Source organism: Thermobia domestica, chromosome 14 (assembly GCF_964235325.1).
Source record: "Thermobia domestica chromosome 14, izTheDome1.hap1.1, whole genome shotgun sequence".
NCBI classification, from domain to species: domain Eukaryota; kingdom Metazoa; phylum Arthropoda; class Insecta; order Zygentoma; family Lepismatidae; genus Thermobia; species Thermobia domestica.
The window spans coordinates 51,307,093-51,325,589 of NC_137467.1; the positions used below are offsets into that span (position 1 = coordinate 51,307,093).

Sequence of the window (18,497 nt, forward strand, 5' to 3'; positions counted from 1 at the left end):
GAATGGGAGCTAAAACTAATTCAGTAAAGCCTGTCTTCAATGGACCTTTTATTAAACGGAAACTTGTGTTAAACGGAAATATTTCACGGCCCCATGAATTTACTGGCGAAAATCGTGTTAAATTCCCTTCATTAAACGGAAATTGTAGTACGCGGACAACGGAAAACAAAGTAAGCCCCTTAAAGGAAAGTTTGAAGTTTTGAAGTGTAGCATTTAGAAACTTTTTTAGACATCCTATGAGAGGTTAGATATATTTTTAACAAAATAGACAGTGATGTTTAATTCGAAGCAGACATGACGGATATACATGCTTTAATTGAGAATTATATGGAAAGTTTGAAAGAAGAAGAGGAGGTGGAGGAAGAAGAAAAATAAAGCATTGAGTTGGAAGAAGAGTGTAAGCTAAACACATATCAAGATTCTGTCAAAAGTTTAAAGGAGCTGCAACATTTGCCTTACTTCGAAATGAAACTGATATGCTTAATATGGTTTCTCAGGCTAAGGACTTTGTGTAAAGTTGAGTAGACAAGCAATAATGTATACAGAAATCACTACTTGGAAAAATTAAGTTAACGTGTGTACAATATTTTTTCTGTTCATAGTAAATTTTGCATTTATATTAATTCGTTGTAGAAATAAATATCATAAATTGAGTAAGGTACGTACATCATCTTATTTTTTTCATAGTATGTGTCCATTATATGCATGCACTTTTTTTTCTTTTTTTTTCTTCCTTTTTTTCTTTTTTTGCTTAGGTCTACCTTCGTTAACTGGAAATCTATCTTTAACGCAAATTTTTGCGGTTCCCGTTCAATTCCTGTAAAGACAGGTTTTACTGTTTAAAAAAAAACTACAACAACAACAACAACAACAACTACTACTACTACTACTACTACTACTACTACTAATAATAATAATAATAATAACACTTTTAGTATGCTATTTACCATCTTGTATGTATCAGTTTTCGATTCTATAGATGTGTATACGTCTACATAAGCATCAAATGATCCTTAAAATGTCACTAATGACATATTTCACATTACTGACGTAACAGCACAACTTTCGAAGTAGTTTCTTCTCCAGAAAATTTTGTTATGCAATGACCAGAGTGTTATTTCTGCATTTAAATAATAAATATGGATTTTAATGCAGCAAATTCAACTTTCTCGTGCGACAATGGAAAGGAGAATTTTCCTGGGATAACAATAAGTTTGTTAATTACACTTCCCACTATTTTTTCTTTTCCTCTTAATTTGTAATAATAATAATAATAATAATAGGCCTATGAATAGTTTTGGATCGTATTATCTACATAAACTAATAACTACCTCAAAGCAGTGGCGCAAATCTGTCTTCTACACTGGGAGGGACGGATAAAACAGTTCCCATATATTTTAAATCAATGTTCAAAATATTTATGAAGTTGAAAAACAATGCTGTGGAGGATCAGAGGAGCAAAGTTGTTTTCAGCATTGGGAGGCGGGCTGATTTGATGCTTATTCTGGGGGACATGAATTTAATCTCATTTTCCTTTGTAGTAATTGGACACAAATCATCACATTTCTCCCGAAAAACATATTTCAAATCGGATTATTAGAGGGGAACAGTCCCCCTTGTTCCAAGATTGGAGGGGACATGTCCCCCTCATCCCCCCAGGATTTGCGCCAGTGTCTCCAAGACATTTCATACTGTGGCCAAATTTCTGGCCTACAATATAAGAATATACTTCGAGACAATTGCTATTATATTGACTACCATTTTCTTCATACTTGATGATTTGAGAAACTTACATTTTTTTTGGAAGTTTTTAATATTCTTTATTCACTAATTAAAGAAAAGTGGTTGGAGGTGAAGTGAAGAACTAGGAGACTAAACTTTTGCAAAATGTATCTTGTCTCTAAAAAAAAAAAAAAAAAAAAAAAAAAAAAAAAAAAAAATCAAGGAATCAACTTGTACGCTTCTAAGAAATATTGAAAAGTTAGAATAAGGAGAGCAGAAACAAATATGAAAAGGAAAGAATAGTGAGAATAAGTAATATGCAAAAAGAATAATAAAAATGTTATAAGTATGACATGACATAAAGTAAGACATAAATACTAATGTATTCTAAGTATGACATGCCATAAAAGTATAAATATGACATAAAAGTAATATACAAGCAGAAGAATAATGACAATAGGTAATGTGCAAAAGGAAGAATATTGACAAAAAGTAATAGGTTATGTAAACGGAAGATTAGTGATAACAAGTAATAAGCAAAGAAAGAATAATGACAGAAAGTAACAGAGGCTACATACGGTGGAAAGAATAGAGTCAAAAAGTAATATGCAGAGGGAAGAAAAATGATAAAAGTAATAAAGAATATGCAGTGGAAAGAAGAGAGACTAAAAGTAATATGCAGAGGAAAAATAATGACAAAAAGTAATATGCAAAGGAAACAATAATGATAAAAAGTAATAGAGACTATGCAATGGAAAATACAGAGATAAAAAGTAATATGCAGAGGGAAGAATAATGGCAAAAAGTAATATGCAAAAAAGGATAATGACAAAAAGTAAAGTAATATGCAAAGGAAAGAATAATGACAAAAGTACTAGGTGCTATCCAATGGTAAGAATACAGACACAAAGTAATAGACAAAGAGAAGAAAAATGACAAAAACTAATATGCAAAATTAAGAATAATGTTATTTCTTTCAACTTTGATATGCAAATTAGCAGTCTGCAATTTGAGATTACTAATAAAGCCTCGTGTTTTATTTCTTTCTACAAGCAAAGATGATTTACTGTTTTTGAGTTCACAAATGTTTTTCAATTCTACTTGAGATTATAAGTAAGATCATTTATTCTACTTGAGTCTACAGGTTAGATTGTTCATCCTATTTGAATATGCAAATAAAATTATCTATTCTATTTGAATTTATTAGTAAAATTATTTATTCTATATGAGTTAACAAGTGTTTTTGTATTCTATTTCACTTACAAGTAATATTTTGTAATGATATTCTATTTTACTTTACGCGTGCTCAATTTGAGTGCTTAACTACTTTCTTTTTCAATGTTCCATTTAGATTTATAAATTTATTTATTTTTTATTTGACGTTTGCATATTACTTTTAATCATTATTCTTCCCGCTGCTTAGAAAAATATTGCTTATGTAATTTTACCTTTTTTATATTAATTTTCGCTTTATTATTCCCTTCGTACGTTACTTTTGACAATTTTCTTCTCTTTGAATTTACTAGGAACAGTTTACCATTTTAGCTTAGAATTAGAAATAATGTTTCAATATATTATATTTTCTCTATCAAAATAATGTTCTCTACTCTGTTTGGATTTACAAATAACATACTGAGATCCAGAATATCCTCTTTCGTTTTAATAAATAATAATAATAATAATAATAATAATAATAATAATAATAATAATAATAATAAACGTAATAATTAAAGTCTGCTGTATGACACTTTTTTGCAGAACATTGAATGTGTCAGCAGGACAGTATGTTAGATTTAGTTGCAGTTAGAACTGGAGGTACTCAACTCATACTATTTTGTGTGTGCTGAATACTACAGTAACCAATAATATATTGATAACTTCCTTAGCTTAAAAGCAATGATTTATCTCTATGTTAAGTTGACAAATAACATTTTACATTTTTATTTTACACTTTTAGTTCCCAATAAAAGCATCGTATGTATCTCTGAGTTTACGAGTGTTTTTATTATACTTAATTTGAATTTCAGAGTATGATAATGATTATTTTCGATTTAGTTCATTAATGATTTGTATTCTGTTTGAGTACACAATTTATTTTTTCCTCTTTGAGGTTACATTTAATGTACTGTATTTTATTTGAAACTATAACCACGGTTTTCTTTCCTATCTTAATACAAAACTAACATTGAGTATCTTATTTGTGCTTAGAAGGGCACGATGACTCAGTGAAAGAATGAATGCCTCTGGGGCGTGGGGTCCCTGATTCAATTCCCGACCGAGTAAGTTTGTTGTTGACAACATTGTGTGCGTGGGTTTTCTCGGAATACTCTCGTTTGATCCCACTTTCTCATTCCACCAATTTTTCCATTATCATTCACTTGCCTTAATCATTCTCTCCCTTAGCCTAAAGGGCATAATAGTGGAATGTTAAATTGAAGTATTTCATTTCACTTTTTTTCTACTTGTCTTTACAACTAATAGTCCGTATTCTGTTTTGAGTTTACTCATTTTGGTTTTGTTATTTGAGTTTAGAAATATACTTTTATATTTTATTGCAGTTCAAAACTAATATCCCGATTTTATTTGAATTTATTTATTATAAACGAAATTATTATAAACTATTTGAGTTTAAAAGTAATGCTTATGTTCTGTTGAAGTTCACAACCAATGATTTGAATATTCAATTGGACGCTGCTACAAATGTTTTCTCTCTCTCTCTCTCTCTCTCTCTCTCTCTATATATATATATATATATATATATATATATATATATATATATATATATATATATATATATATTTGAAAAACGAAATGAAATGAAATCTTTGAGTTTTACGTCCCACGATTATGCCGGTTAGACTAAAGGAAACGGTGATGGTGAGAAATTAATGAAATGGTGGAATGAAGAAAGTGGGAGAAAACGGGAGAACCCTGAGGAAACCCACGCACACGGTGTTTGTCCACCACAAAGTTCATTTGGCGGGAGCTGGGATCGAACCCGGGACCCCAAGCACCAGAGGTGAACGCTCTCTCTCTATTTGAGTTTATAAATAATGTTTTATATCATATTGCAGTTTAGGCTACATTAAAATATTATTTTCTATTTGAGTTATTTAATGTTGTATATTCTGTTGGTTTTTAAAATTTACTCTTGCTAGTTTATTTGAATAGTAGCCTATACAACTAATGTTTCTTGTCCATTTTAGTTCAAAATTAATTTTTAGTATTCTACTGCAGTTCACAACCAATACTGTCTTATTTGAGTTTATGTCTTGTTTTGTCTTTTTGAGCCTATAATTATTTGTTTATTTTCTATAGCAGTTCACTGAGTTTGTAATAAAGAGTTTGTTCTCTATTTGGGTGTAGAAGTAATGTTTATATTCTATTGGAACTCTCAGTTGAGAATTCGTACATGTTCAATTTAAGATTACATGAATTGTTTTGTTTTCTATTTGAAATTATTACTAATATTTCATTTTCTATTGTAATTTGCAACTAATGTTTTCCATTGTTTTTTTTTTTTTTAGTTTAGAGCTATTGACTCTATTATGTTCTATTGACTTTTTTTTATAATTAATAGTTGTTATTGTGTTTGAACATTACTAATGTTTTCTTTTTCATTTTAATTGAAAACTTTATTTTGTGATCTATTAGAGTTCACAACTATTCTAATAGTCCGTGTTCTATTCAAGTTTACAACTAATATTCTGTTTTCTATTTGAATTCAGAATTAAAGTTTTATTTTGTATTGTAATTCAAAACTAATGTTTTTTTTTAAGTTTACAGCAAAATGTTTTGTTGTACTTTTAAGTTTTCACATAATGTTTATATTATATCTATTTGTGTTCTCAACTAATGATTATCTACTAGTTTATAATAATCATTTTATTTTCTATTTGAAAGTAGCTAGAAGTTATTCTTATATTATATTGTAGTTGAGAGCTAACTAATGATTTGTACATTAAATGTGATTTTACAACAAATGCTTTGTTCTCTCTATTTGGATTTATTTTTAATGTTTTTATTATTATTATTATTATTATTATTATTATTATTATTATTATTATTATTATTACAACTAATATGTGAAATTGTGTTTGAATTTACAACTTACGATTAGCACTGAGTTAAAGTTTAAAAACAATAACATTTGGGACTAAAAAAAAAATTAAATTTAAATTTAGAAATGTTAAAGTTTGTGAGAGACCTCCCCACTGGCCACTATCTTACCTACAAACATAATGCTGTGATGTAGTTTACTGTACAAACTATCATGTTTATACTTGTATCAGCATGACCATTGTGTATTCAAATGTATGAAATGTGTTTAACATAACTAAGATGCTCTCCACTGCATGTAATCGAAAGTTTTTTTTTTTTTGCCAACTACTTATCTGCAATAGTTCTCACACCTTATGATAACGTGACAAACAAACAAAAATGAACTAAGTAGAGCTGATTACTGCTTTCAAATTTCAGTGACGCTATGAATTTAAAATTTCCTTGTACCTTCTCTATATTTTAATGTAAATAAAGTTATTTAAATAAATAAATAAATAAACTGGCCTAGTGGCTAGTATGAACACTTTTGACGCATGTGGTTCCGGGTTTGATTCCCGGTGAGAGAGCACAAAAATATCAATCAATTTCACAGTCATTGTCCTCAATTGATCATACGTCTTCTTTAGCCTAAGGAACATAACTGTGGAACCTTAAATTAAAAAAAAAAACTTTAATTTTCATAATTATGTTGCTAAGATTCGTGTTCTATTTTGTTGTGGAAACCAAAATTAAAAATTGAAATGAATAAATGGATTGCATGTATAATAATAATAATAATAATAATAATAATAATAATAATAATAATAATAATAATAATAATAATAATAATAATAATAAATAAAAACAATTATAGCTTGCAAACATGTGACTCAATTTAGCCTTGTACTTACGTGAAATCCGACACCAGCAAATTCTTCTGCGATTCGTGTTGTTCAACACGTGATCGTTAACAATGGATGCGGAACACAACCTTTGGAATATCGACCTTTGGAACAGGAACAAGTCCAGAAATTCTTCAGTGTCGTATTTCGTCCACACGGTTGTAATTTCAAAATAACAACAACAACAACAAAAATCTTCTTGTTTTATTATTGTCACTGTCAATATTATTTTGATACTTTTGATGTTCTTTCTGAGTCAAACACACGGTTTATTGGTCAAGCGAAAAGAAGAAAAAAAAAGTTCCTGTATATATATAAAGATTATTAGAAATAAATCTACCACCCGAATTTTTTGGATTCGTTTTGAAGAAAATAAACACGCACACACAAAAACATATTTCACAAACACACCCAAGTAAGCACACTAAAATCACCACGCTTAATATTTTTAGAATTTAAAAAAAATAAATAAATAAAAGAACGTAAATATTTATTTATTTATTAGCCCGAAAATCGGTCACTTGTAAAACGATAAACAAAAGTATCGAATTACCGTGGTTCTTCCGTCCGATTAGAATAATATTATGATTAGTCAACAAATCGCGTGTTAAAATTAAGAGACACCGAGAAGAAGTGGGGTAAATGAAGAAAAAAAAAAGCTTAAATGACCCTTGTATGCAAGTATCTTCTCGATACTCTTATGCACATCACCTGGTTTGACTATTTGGGTATATGATTTCCGTAAGAACGTACCAATCTTCAAATGTTTCTGCTTGACCTAAGCGATTCATCATTCGCCGTAGTTGTTCCTTGACTAGCTATACGAAGGGAGACCTCGTGTTTCTGTGTCCTCCTGGCCAAAAAATTCCCCCTCTCTCCCGCCTGACCTCATGCTTCAGTGCTGCCCCCTTTTGTACTTGCAAAACGCGGTGTTTCGGTTGTAACGTGTTCACGGAGAAACCTTGACTTCGGTATCAAGGGAGGACGCGGGGAGGAATTTTGGTAGAAGGGATGCTTTTCTGCAGGACGGAGGGGTTTAAAGGGAAGGGGGAAGTATGGGTATCTATAAAGTCTGTTGTGTGTTTGTATGCGAGGAGGATGGGAGAAAAGAAAACGGGGGTATGAGTCGACCAATGGGAAGCGCGTTTGGCTGTTGATCCACCAATACCGTTGCTGCCGGTGGGGTGAAGAGGAAGGAAGATTAGATGACATCATTGATTCTTAAATGCCGTCTGCCCATTCGTGCGGAAGAGTAGCGAGTTGGTAGGGCAACGCAAAGGATGGCTGGGGCAAGCACTCGCGGGGGTTATGTTGCTGGCACCGCGCAGCCTCTGTGTTTGATGTGACGAGCAGCGCGCGACAACACGAACAAAACAGTTATGGAAGAACGCGTGTTACTTCTAAGTTGCACTCGTAAGAAGAAACAGTTCAGATGTTTTACAGTCCCTTTTGAATAACATATCATGTGCTGAACAGTATATTTTGTTCTTTAAATTCCGTACCTAGGATGATAGATATGAAACAGGTTCAGCAATTTTACATGGAATTTTAACCACTTTTTTCCCCTAGAATAGGTAATCGGATCACTCACGTATGAGGTAAAATACACCTCGTTCCAGCCTAGACAATGCAGGCTTGAGGTAAATCTGGATTCACACGAGATTCTCCGCTTTCCTTCAATTATCTATGTACCAAAAAGGCAATCACACACATTCACCCATATTAGTAAAGCGTCTCCCTTCCTTTAAATACCTCATTTGGACTTCACAGCATTTCTCAAAATTACAAGGAGGGGGCGACGGTGGCTTAGTGGTAGAGTGGTTACATCTGGTGCGTGGGGTCCCTGGTTCGATCTCTTGACACGTAACTTTATGGTAGACAACATCGTGTCAGGGGTTGTCTCGGGATACTCCCGTTTCCTCCCACATGTTCATTCCATTAATTCTTCCATTATCATTCACTTGCCTTAATCACCCGTCTCCTTTAGCCTAACAGGCATAATAATGGAACGTTAAAATAAAAGATTTCATTTCATTTCATTTCAAAATTACAAAGAATCACTGACAATGTCCATACAGTCTATCATTGGCAATGTTTAACATGATTAATGCTTTTGGTACAAAACAATCAGTTCTACTTATAATTATTGTCTGTTACTCTAATAACATAAATTGTTGTTTTAATTCTTCATATTCCTCAGATTATACATTATTATAATATAGCAGTGACAAAATGAAAGTGCGTTTGCTAGTTATCCATTATAATTTAACTCAAACATTACACTGCGCAGATGGTCATTTTACACTGGGCTCGCTCGCGCTCACTTCTTTCAACTGGGCTCTCGCTCACTTGAGCTTGCACTTTCTCTCAACTGGGCTCGCACTTACTTGGGTTCGCGCTCACTTCTCTCAACTAGGGTCGCACACATTAGGACTCTGGTTCACTTCTTTGAAATCGTCTTGCCTCTCACTCGGGCTCAATTCCCTCACATGGGCTCGCGCTCACTTCCCTCAGTTGGGCTCGGGGTCGCGGCGCTCAATTATTGAGCCCGAGCCGATTGAGCGCGATTCCTGAACTTGCTAGCATCGGGATCGCGAGTTTGGACGCCTACATTATACAATGAAGTAAAAACTTTTTCCTATCACCCCTTTTTATATGTTTCCTTATGTAGCATTTTATAAAATAATAATAATAATTAAAAACAATACTTTTCGAAACCAATCACCATACTTTCTTAATTTTTATGAGTTAGTAAGCATTTTTTCACAGACATTCGAGCTAATAGGTAAAATAACGGTTCTTACTGAATACTGATCGTTTTACCATTAAAACCTACGCAGAATTTACATAATAATAAAGTGAGACCAAAGCAAACACTTAGGCATATATTTTAATTACCTGTATTACATTTTCGTCAATGTATTATTACCTTTATCAGAAACATTAGATATGTTATGTGTGCTTGATAAACTGAACTGTAACATATATTATTATTAAAAAGTAGAGCACGTTGGCTTAGTAGTAGAGGGTTTATCTCTCGTGCATGGGGTCCCTGATTCAATTCTCGGCCAAGTTAATTTGTTGTGGACAACAAAGTGTCCGTCGGTTTTCTCGGGGTATTCCCGTTTCCTCCTACACTCTCATTCTACCAATTCTATCCACCATCATCCGTCTCTCTCAGCCTAAAGGGTATAATCGTAAGACGTTAAACTGAAAGATTTCAAGTTTTCATGAATTATTAATAGGCTATGTAGGTTTTTGTCATATTCTGTTTTTATGTTTTTATTAATTTTTACTTTTTAATTTCCGCAACAATAGTGGCAATGATATCATTAATTTCTAACCACTTTTTATTTCCTCATGAACATGATTTTTTGGTCTGGTAAATTGGATTGGTTTACAATGTCACTTTTAGAACTGAGGCTATGCGGGAAATGGACCTACAGCCCAACGTGAGATCCTAACTTCATGGGCTCCTAACAGAAATAAAAAACCTGGTCTTCACTGATAAAAAGGTGCTTACACTAACCATATAGTATAGCCATATGACGGAACTCATAAATACGTTTTACACTTTAAGTTTGACTAAGTGGTCCCGTGTAACGCAGTCGCTAACGCTCTCCTCTTTGGTGCGAGGGGTCCCGGATTCGATTCCCGGTGGGGACACTCGTCGTAAAATGTGTGGGTGGCCCAAAAGTAGGTATACACCCCTGCATTGATCAAGTATAGGGTATAATATTCTAGTTTATGGATTTATTTGCTTCGACTGTTCCGGGCTTAAGTTATAAGAGAAAGACGTTAAGAACAAATAATAAAGAAACTAGTTCTACCTGTTTGATAACAATAAGAAATGATATAGAATACGTGCCGGGACTGTATATACTACCTACTTTTGGGCCACCCTATATTTTCAGGCCAGTTATCCTGAGTGAGATTTTCGTGTGTTTTTCTTAGTCACACCAGACAAATCCCGGGATTGTACCTAACGTATAGGTCCTAGGCCGCTTCCTTTCTTCTGTTTCCTCGGATAATTTAGGCGCCGAGGGACGTTATCCGTCATACATAACGGGGCGTCATTTCGGACTTCGCTAGGGGGAGGGGCAAGAGACGACCGACATATTAAGACTTTCGCACTTTGTACTAGTATATTAATAGACAATCGATTAAAGTATATGTATTCCTCAAACTCTTAGAGGGGCAATTGCCCCACCTGCCCCCCCTAAATGACGCCCCTGAAGCTAATATGACCATAGATGCCGAAAGCCCAGAAATCTAATTCCTAATCCTAATCCTAACTTTGGCTGATCTATATTACTCGTATTATTATTAATAGACCCTCTAAGGAAGCAGTAGCTCAGTGGTAAAGCGATCACCTCTGGCACATGGGATCCCAGGTTCCATCTCAGCTCTCGCCAAGTGGTCTTTATTGTGCGCAAACATTGTATGCATTGGTTTTCTCCCGTTTCCTTCTACTTTCATCATTCCACCATTATTATCTATTTTATCATGGTCTCCCTAACTTCGGTGCATAATGTGGAACGTTAAACTCAAGATAGAACCTAATAATAATTAATTTTATCATTATTATTAGTTGCTCTTCCCAAGCCTTTGGCTGGTTTCAAAATTGCCTGTGCACTACCGACACCTATTAATCTGATTGAGAACTATTAGGAATTTGCGTGGCAGAGATCGAGGCGTCTTCTGTTTATAATTAGGGTTGAAATGAAATCTTTAAGTTAACGTCGCACGTATATATATATATATATATATATATATATATATATATATATATATATATATATATATATATATATATATATATATATATATATATATATACACTAGGCTAAAGGAGACGGATGGTTGAGGTATGTGAATGATGACGGAAGAATTGGTGGAATGAGAATGAAGAAGGAGTACTCCGAGAAAACCCATGGACACGATGTTGTTCACCATAAATTTATTCAGCCGGGGATCGAACCAGGGACCCTACAAACGAGATGTGAGCGTTCTATCGTTGAGCCATTCTGCCCTCTATTACCTAAATATCTATCAACCGTAACTTGTAAATGTTTTGAACCTCGTACATTAAATTTGCTTAGAGATTTACGTATTTATGTATTATTATTATTATTATTATTATTATTATTATTATTATTATTATTATTATTATTATTATTATTATTATTATTATTATTATTATTAGTCCCTATTGCCAACACTGCAACTAACCTGTGTATGTACACTCATGTCCAAAATGATTGTCGCATATCTATAACTGTCTTCTTGTAAGAATATAATTTGATAATGATTTTGCAGGGTACTTTTAATACTGATACTATGTGTATAATCGGAAAATACCTATATATTTGTGGTAAATTTCATAGGAAAAGAATTATAAATACGAAAATTAGAATGAGTAAAACAAAATGTTGCTAAATGGACAAGAAAGTTTTATTTTCGTTTTATTGTTTTTATTTACTGCTCTTTTCACATGAAATTTTCCACATACATGTCTTTACAGATTTATACACGTACTAACATTACAAGAAATATCGGTCGAATTCGTTACCAAATTATATTCCTACAAGTACACATTTATAGGCATGCGACAATAATTTTGGACATGAGTGTACCTACGGGTTCCCGTAAAATAATAAAAGTAGAACAGTGAGGGTTTGGGTAGTGCGGTGTTTGGTGTGAACAGTTGGGAAAAAACAGATGACTTTGCAAGTGCGATTTTTACTGATGTGGTGAGGAAAACTGGTGAGCAAATTGAATGTAGAAAATTAGACACACTCCGGTCAAAGAAGAATGATGATAAAAAAAAAAAAAACGATATTCTGAACAGACATTTTCTACTTTGAAATCTACTCTTTGTAGCCCTTTGAATTTGGCGCGGCCCATGAGACAAGATGAGACAAGACATAAGGGTTTTCTTGTCTACTAAATCTTTGTAACAGTGTCGTCTCGTCTCAATTCCCGAAGAATTATTTCTAGTTTCTTTTTTATTCTCGTGAAACCTCTTCTCGTTGAATCTCGTTTTGAAAATTAATGTTAAAAATTTATGACCTGTTTTTTATTTATTTTAATCTAGATGTTATCAGAATCCCAGTGGCGTATTTAAGGAAGGATTCCGGGCTTAAGCCTCCCCGAAATTTTATTTACTATTGTAAAGTAAAGTAAAGTAAAGTAAATGAAATCTTTGAATTATACATCCCGCAGCTATGCCGGTTTGGCTAAAGGAGAAGGTGATTATTAGAAATGAATGAAATGGTGGAACGAAGAAAGTGGGAGGAAACGGGAGAACCCCGAGGAAACACACGTACACGGTGTTTGTCCACCACAAAATTCACTTGGTGGGAGCAGGGTTTGAACCCGAGACCCCCAGCACCAGAAGTGAACGCTCTACCACTGAGCTACCGCGGCCCCTGCTAAAGTAAATGAAATATCTTGCAGAATGTCCACATTTCCAAGAATAAAGTTAGCAAATCCCCACCCGAAACAAAATCGTATATACGCCACTACAGAATCCTTACAATATTTAAGCAATATTCATTATTAGAGTATATTGTGTAACGACCTGAGATGGCGAGGGTCAATGAAAACTTGACCCATTGTACGACCAACTCTGGCCCACGACCCACCGTGACCCACTCTGATTTACGACACACCATGTCACACTCTGACCCACCACCTACCAAAAACCCATCGTCATCATCAATGACCCATGATCCATGTCCTTCTCTCCAGCACTTACTAAAGAGTTTATACTGTAATAAAACAAGGCTGTGAATTTATCAGTAATCGGAGTTTGAATTTCTACGGTCAATCGCCCAAGCATCGCTCTGTTGCAATACCGGTGGATCTGACTTTTACGATATAAAATGGTAAAGGGTTTGTCGTGGATTATATTACGATGATTTTCAATTTATATCATATATAATTATTTCTTTGTTGAATTATAGATACTTTTCAGTGGAGAATACGATCAAAGTCTAGAGGAGAAAAAAAAGTATAAAATTCGAAAGCTAAGTCCTATTGCTATTATGACAATTATAAATGTAAATATTCAAAATTGACTAAAATTATTTTTCCACTTAGATAAACTTATCTCAGGTAAGTACATAAAAAGAAATTTAAAAAAAGTAAGAAAAATGGAGGTCTTGAAAGTGTAACGTAGACAAATTCACCAGTGTTCAGAAGGTGCTGTCTACAATACACTGAGCAGAGTGGGTCTGTGGGTGAGAGTAGGTCACGGTTGGTAGTGGGTAAGAGTGGGTTACGTCCTGTTGACCCAAGAGTCACTGACTCACTCAAAAATTTTGACCCACTTGACCCACCACCCACTCTAATGACTTGCATTGTTCTTAATTGTGTTTCTACAATCACTTCCTCAATTTATAACTTTGATATTATAAATGGTGTAACACTGAAAGAACACTAGAGATCTAAGATTTGTATAAACTAGTGTTGCCAACAAGACAGGGGAAATTTCTTGTTTCTTAAGAAAGATGAAAATTCTCATTGTCTTCGTCTCGTTTCGAAAATTTTAAAAGTGGTATTATACTTCTTGCCCCGTGGAGAACACAATTTTCTGGAAAATTTTCAGTAGTTCAAAGTGTTTAAAGGTACGGTAGTTATGGGATATTGTTGTCTGAAGCAGATCTTCCTCCGTGCTGGCAAGCGCCTTGGTGACCAGTTCACACCCGTTCTCCCTCCAAGCTTCGCACCTCATTACACATTTTTAATCCTCTCTCTCCCTGAAGATGTACTGTGAGAGACTGGGGTAAGTTCAACAGCTGTTTCCTAAATGCCGGCCTTGATTATTTATACCACAGAGGAAGGGTTGGAATAATTTCATCAATATATCTTTTTTTCTTCTTTTTCTCTGTAGTTTTAAGTAGCTCTCACGTAGTATTTGAGTTACAGTTAGATGTAGAAGTGTCATAGTTAGGAGTATGTGTATCGTTGTGTATGTGTCACTGTTAGGAGAATTTGTCACTCTTAAGAGTATTTTGTCACTCTTAAGAGTACTTTGTCATTCTTAAGAGTATTTGTCACTGTTAGGAGTAGATATCTGTATCGATGTTAAGAGTATAGGTGTCACTGTTATGATATGCGAGTCACTGTTAGGAGTGTTTATCACTGTTAGGAGTATGTATCACTGTTAGGAGTATGCAAGTCACTGTTAGGATTATACAAGTCACTGTTACTAGTGTTTGTCACTGTAAGGAGTATGTATGTCAGTGTTAGGAGCATAGCTGTTAGTGTTAGGAGTATGTTTGTCACTGTTGGAAGTATGTGTCACTGCTAGGAGATGCAAGTCACTGTTATGAGTATGCAAGTAACTGTTAGGAATGTGCCACTGTATGCCTATTTGTGTCAATGTTAGGAGTATTGTGTCACTATTAGGAGTATTTGCCACACTTTGTATTACACTGTTAAGGGTATTCGTCACTGTTAAAAGTATATGTATGTTTTAGGAGTATAGGTGTCACTGTTAGGAGAAAAGTGTATTTTCTTCAGTAGAATAACTTCATGTATGGAGCTTAAATCCATTGTACTTACTTGCCACCATACATTTTAATTCATGTTGATAAATTAATAAATGCACGATTCCATTTCTGTTTAGACCTAATAACAATAATAATAGATTTGTTACAATATGTATTTACGTCATATAATCCATGTTTGAGGGGAAGATTTAGGTGTGCCTTGTTAAGTCATGAATTATTTATACCGTACCACAAGTAGAAAAAGATTGCGGAACACTACGACACTTTCGACTACTTTCCCACTGTTTTTTTTCCTACTATCCTCGTCTATGCGCATTCCTTCCGTCGCTGATGTCACCCTGATCCGCTCCTACCTTGGCTCCGTTAGTTTTCGTGCTTTTCAGTAGCCACCTAGTATAGGTTGGTTATATTTTTTATGGGAATTATATCCGTAAGGGGTCACATGAGTTTTCGATATCAATCTGTACGCAATTATTTGGGCATGCGGAAAGGAAACAATGATGCACAGTGTCTTAGGGAATCATTTGGAGCACAAATGAATTAATATATATATATATATATATATATATATATATATATATATATATATTTTATTTTTTTAATTTGACGGACTATTCTCAATCTGCCCGCTATAGCGTACAATGAACCGAAGGCCTGGGCACAACGACTAGAATTATTTTAAATTTTAGGTGTCACTTGAGAACACGATGCATAACCCTGATTGTGTGTGCACCTTCGGTTGAATACCACTGATATAGATAGTTTGAGAGTCAAGCATTTGGTAAAATTAACTAACGTTTTTTCAACAGATGGCAAGGATATTGTTGTATGATAAAAGTATTACACTACATACAACTATTACAGTGTTGATGTCCCTACGAGTGTTCGTTGATTCAGAAGATAGGAAGTCCTTATGTATCATGAAGTTAGGTTGGTTTGTCTTGCATAATAAAGTAAGAAAACAATTCTTTACGAATAATTTCGTAAATACCCTGTAAACATTGGCTTTTATATTTCCCAGTTATCTTCATTGTGTTCATCTCATTTGTACTGTATATGGAACTGTTTTGCAACGTACAAAGACTGTTTTGTTTTTCTACCAAAAATAATTAGGCCTAATCGCTGGCATGAATCAAACAATAATTAATAAACAATAAAATCGTGCTTTGTACAGAATGAAAAGTTTTAAGCTCTGTAAGTACGAAAAATGACCCATACTTCACTTCACTTCACTTTTATTTGACGGTCTTTATTGATCTATGGAGTTTCGGGATGGTGGTCCCCTGCCTCCTATTTGAATTGGAATACATCTGAGGTAATTAAATCATACAACTGGAGAAGTGCTTGGAAACCGTCGCCAAGCATTGTGGTATGGATGAAGTCAGTGGCGTATTTTTGATTTTGTTTCGGAGGGGGCTTTGCTAACTTTCGGCAGGGGGGGGCTTTGCCTGAAAATGTGAAAATTCAGCAAGATATTTCATATACTTTACTATAGTAAGTAAGATTTCGGGAGGGGGGCTTAGGCCCGGAAGCCCCCTAAATACCCCACTGGATGAAATAGTTAATCAATCAATCAATAATAATAACTTTTCTCTGCCAAGCAGGCAGAGACGGGCCTCTAGCAAATGTTGCTATTTTGCCGATGGCTTCTTCTCACTTTTAGGGCAGGTTGAATTACGATGAAACCGAAACAAGACACACTGGACGAACAAGCACTATTTATAGAGCAAGCTCTGAGAATGCTGGAACGTAATTGACGCTTTCATTATCCAATCAGTGGAGTGATAATGGCTCTAAAAAGGGTTTGGTCCTGTATGTAATACATCCTCATTTAATCTTGAATTGAACTTATTTCTTCCACGATTTCACACAAGAGAGAAAGTTTAGTTAAGATGTCTGCAGCTGTTTTAAGGGCAGGAAGTTGGGTTCTAACAGCTGATAGTATTTTAGATAGGTGAAGATCACGAAATATGTTGAGAAATTCTCTCAATGTTTCACTGGTGCTTGCTTCATTGGTATCAGCAATAACTTTATGATTCACTTCTGGTTTATGAGAACCGGTCTTCTTGGCATATGTTTCTTGAGTATTTGCTGATTTCATAACTGGTAGAAGTGTTTCAGGTGGTAATGATGGAAAGTCTTTAGATTGAAAGGTCGGCTTCTGAGAACTTTTGTGCGAAAATATCTTGTAAATAGTGGGACATCGTTTATAATTTGCAGGATGGCCCCCTCCACAATTAGGACATTTCACAGCTTCATCTTGAGTTTTACGGATGCATTCATAGGTGAAATGATTTGCGGCACATTTAGTGCATCTGGGTGTAGCGTGACAGGAGGTCTATGTGTGACATAATCTCTGACAGCGAAAACACTGAATGTATGATGATGCTTTGTAACGTTCCCCTTTTATGCGCTGGAATTCCAAGTATTGGAAATCCAGAATTGATGTAGCATCTTGAGTTTTCTTTAGAGTAACTAAGAACAGAGGTAGCAACTTCCCCCCTTCTGCCTTTCATCTGCTGGACTGAGATCACTGAATAATGACGATTAATCAAATGGTTCTTGATGTTTTCAATCAAAGCACCTATCGGTAATTGCCGAATGGCCACTTTAAGTACTGATTCTTTCTTATAGCCATTTCCAGGGCGTACTGGAATTTGAATTCTTTACAGTATTGAATGAGTGCGTCATAATCGTCTGAAGAATGGCATTTAAATTTTATCCGGTCTGGGTAGACGGCACAGTAAGGAGTTTCCTTACAAACAAGACAGGCTCCAAGTGTTAATTTATATCCTTTATTATTAGGATATTCATAAATAGTAACAGATTTAATAATATGCTTGATGTCAGATTTACCAGCAGAAGCTGAAGCATCATAATGATAGTCATCAATAACGGAAGAAAATGTGCCTTCAGTCCTCATCTGTTCATCTGAAGGTTCCGTGATCATGGTGATAGGTTCAAACATATTCCTTGTAGGTATTGGGTTAGGAACTTCTTGTCTAGGTTTGCAGGTGCGTTTGGACTGTTTAAACAGACGCTCATTCTGTTCTTCTGTAATAACCTGTTTACCATCAGCATGGGCGGCGATTAGGGGGGGCAAAGGGGGGCAGTTGCCCCCGCACTTTTTTTTAAGTAACCAATTAATGTATATAGTTTCATTTGGAAATGTAACGATTTTGTATATGTTACTGATTAATAGGAAAAAATGCTGCCATATAATATTTGCTGTTGCGTGAATACTTATTGGTTGTCTTCCCGTGGAGTAAAGAAAGCTACAGTAATTGCGTTTTAATCGCCACAGAAAATAACC

At 34.4% G+C, this 18,497-nt stretch overlaps 1 protein-coding gene across 4 annotated transcripts in view; it reads right to left on the bottom strand.

The window, feature by feature from the left end:
- Positions 1-18,497, bottom strand: part of LOC145669671 (paired box protein Pax-6-like) — a 474,824-nt gene that overhangs the window by 300,775 nt on the left and 155,552 nt on the right. The window contains exons 1-2 of one of the 4 annotated variants that reach the window (XM_081737928.1): positions 7,419-7,591; positions 6,675-6,969 (exon numbers count right to left, since the gene is read on the bottom strand). The exons of 1 other annotated variant lie outside the window; for it this stretch is intronic. The gene's annotated coding sequence lies outside the window, so the exon portion shown is untranslated. Of the gene's footprint in view, positions 1-6,674; positions 7,592-18,497 lie in introns of those variants that run through there. 2 more of the 4 variants (XM_081737930.1, XM_081737927.1) reach the window with 2 other exon arrangements.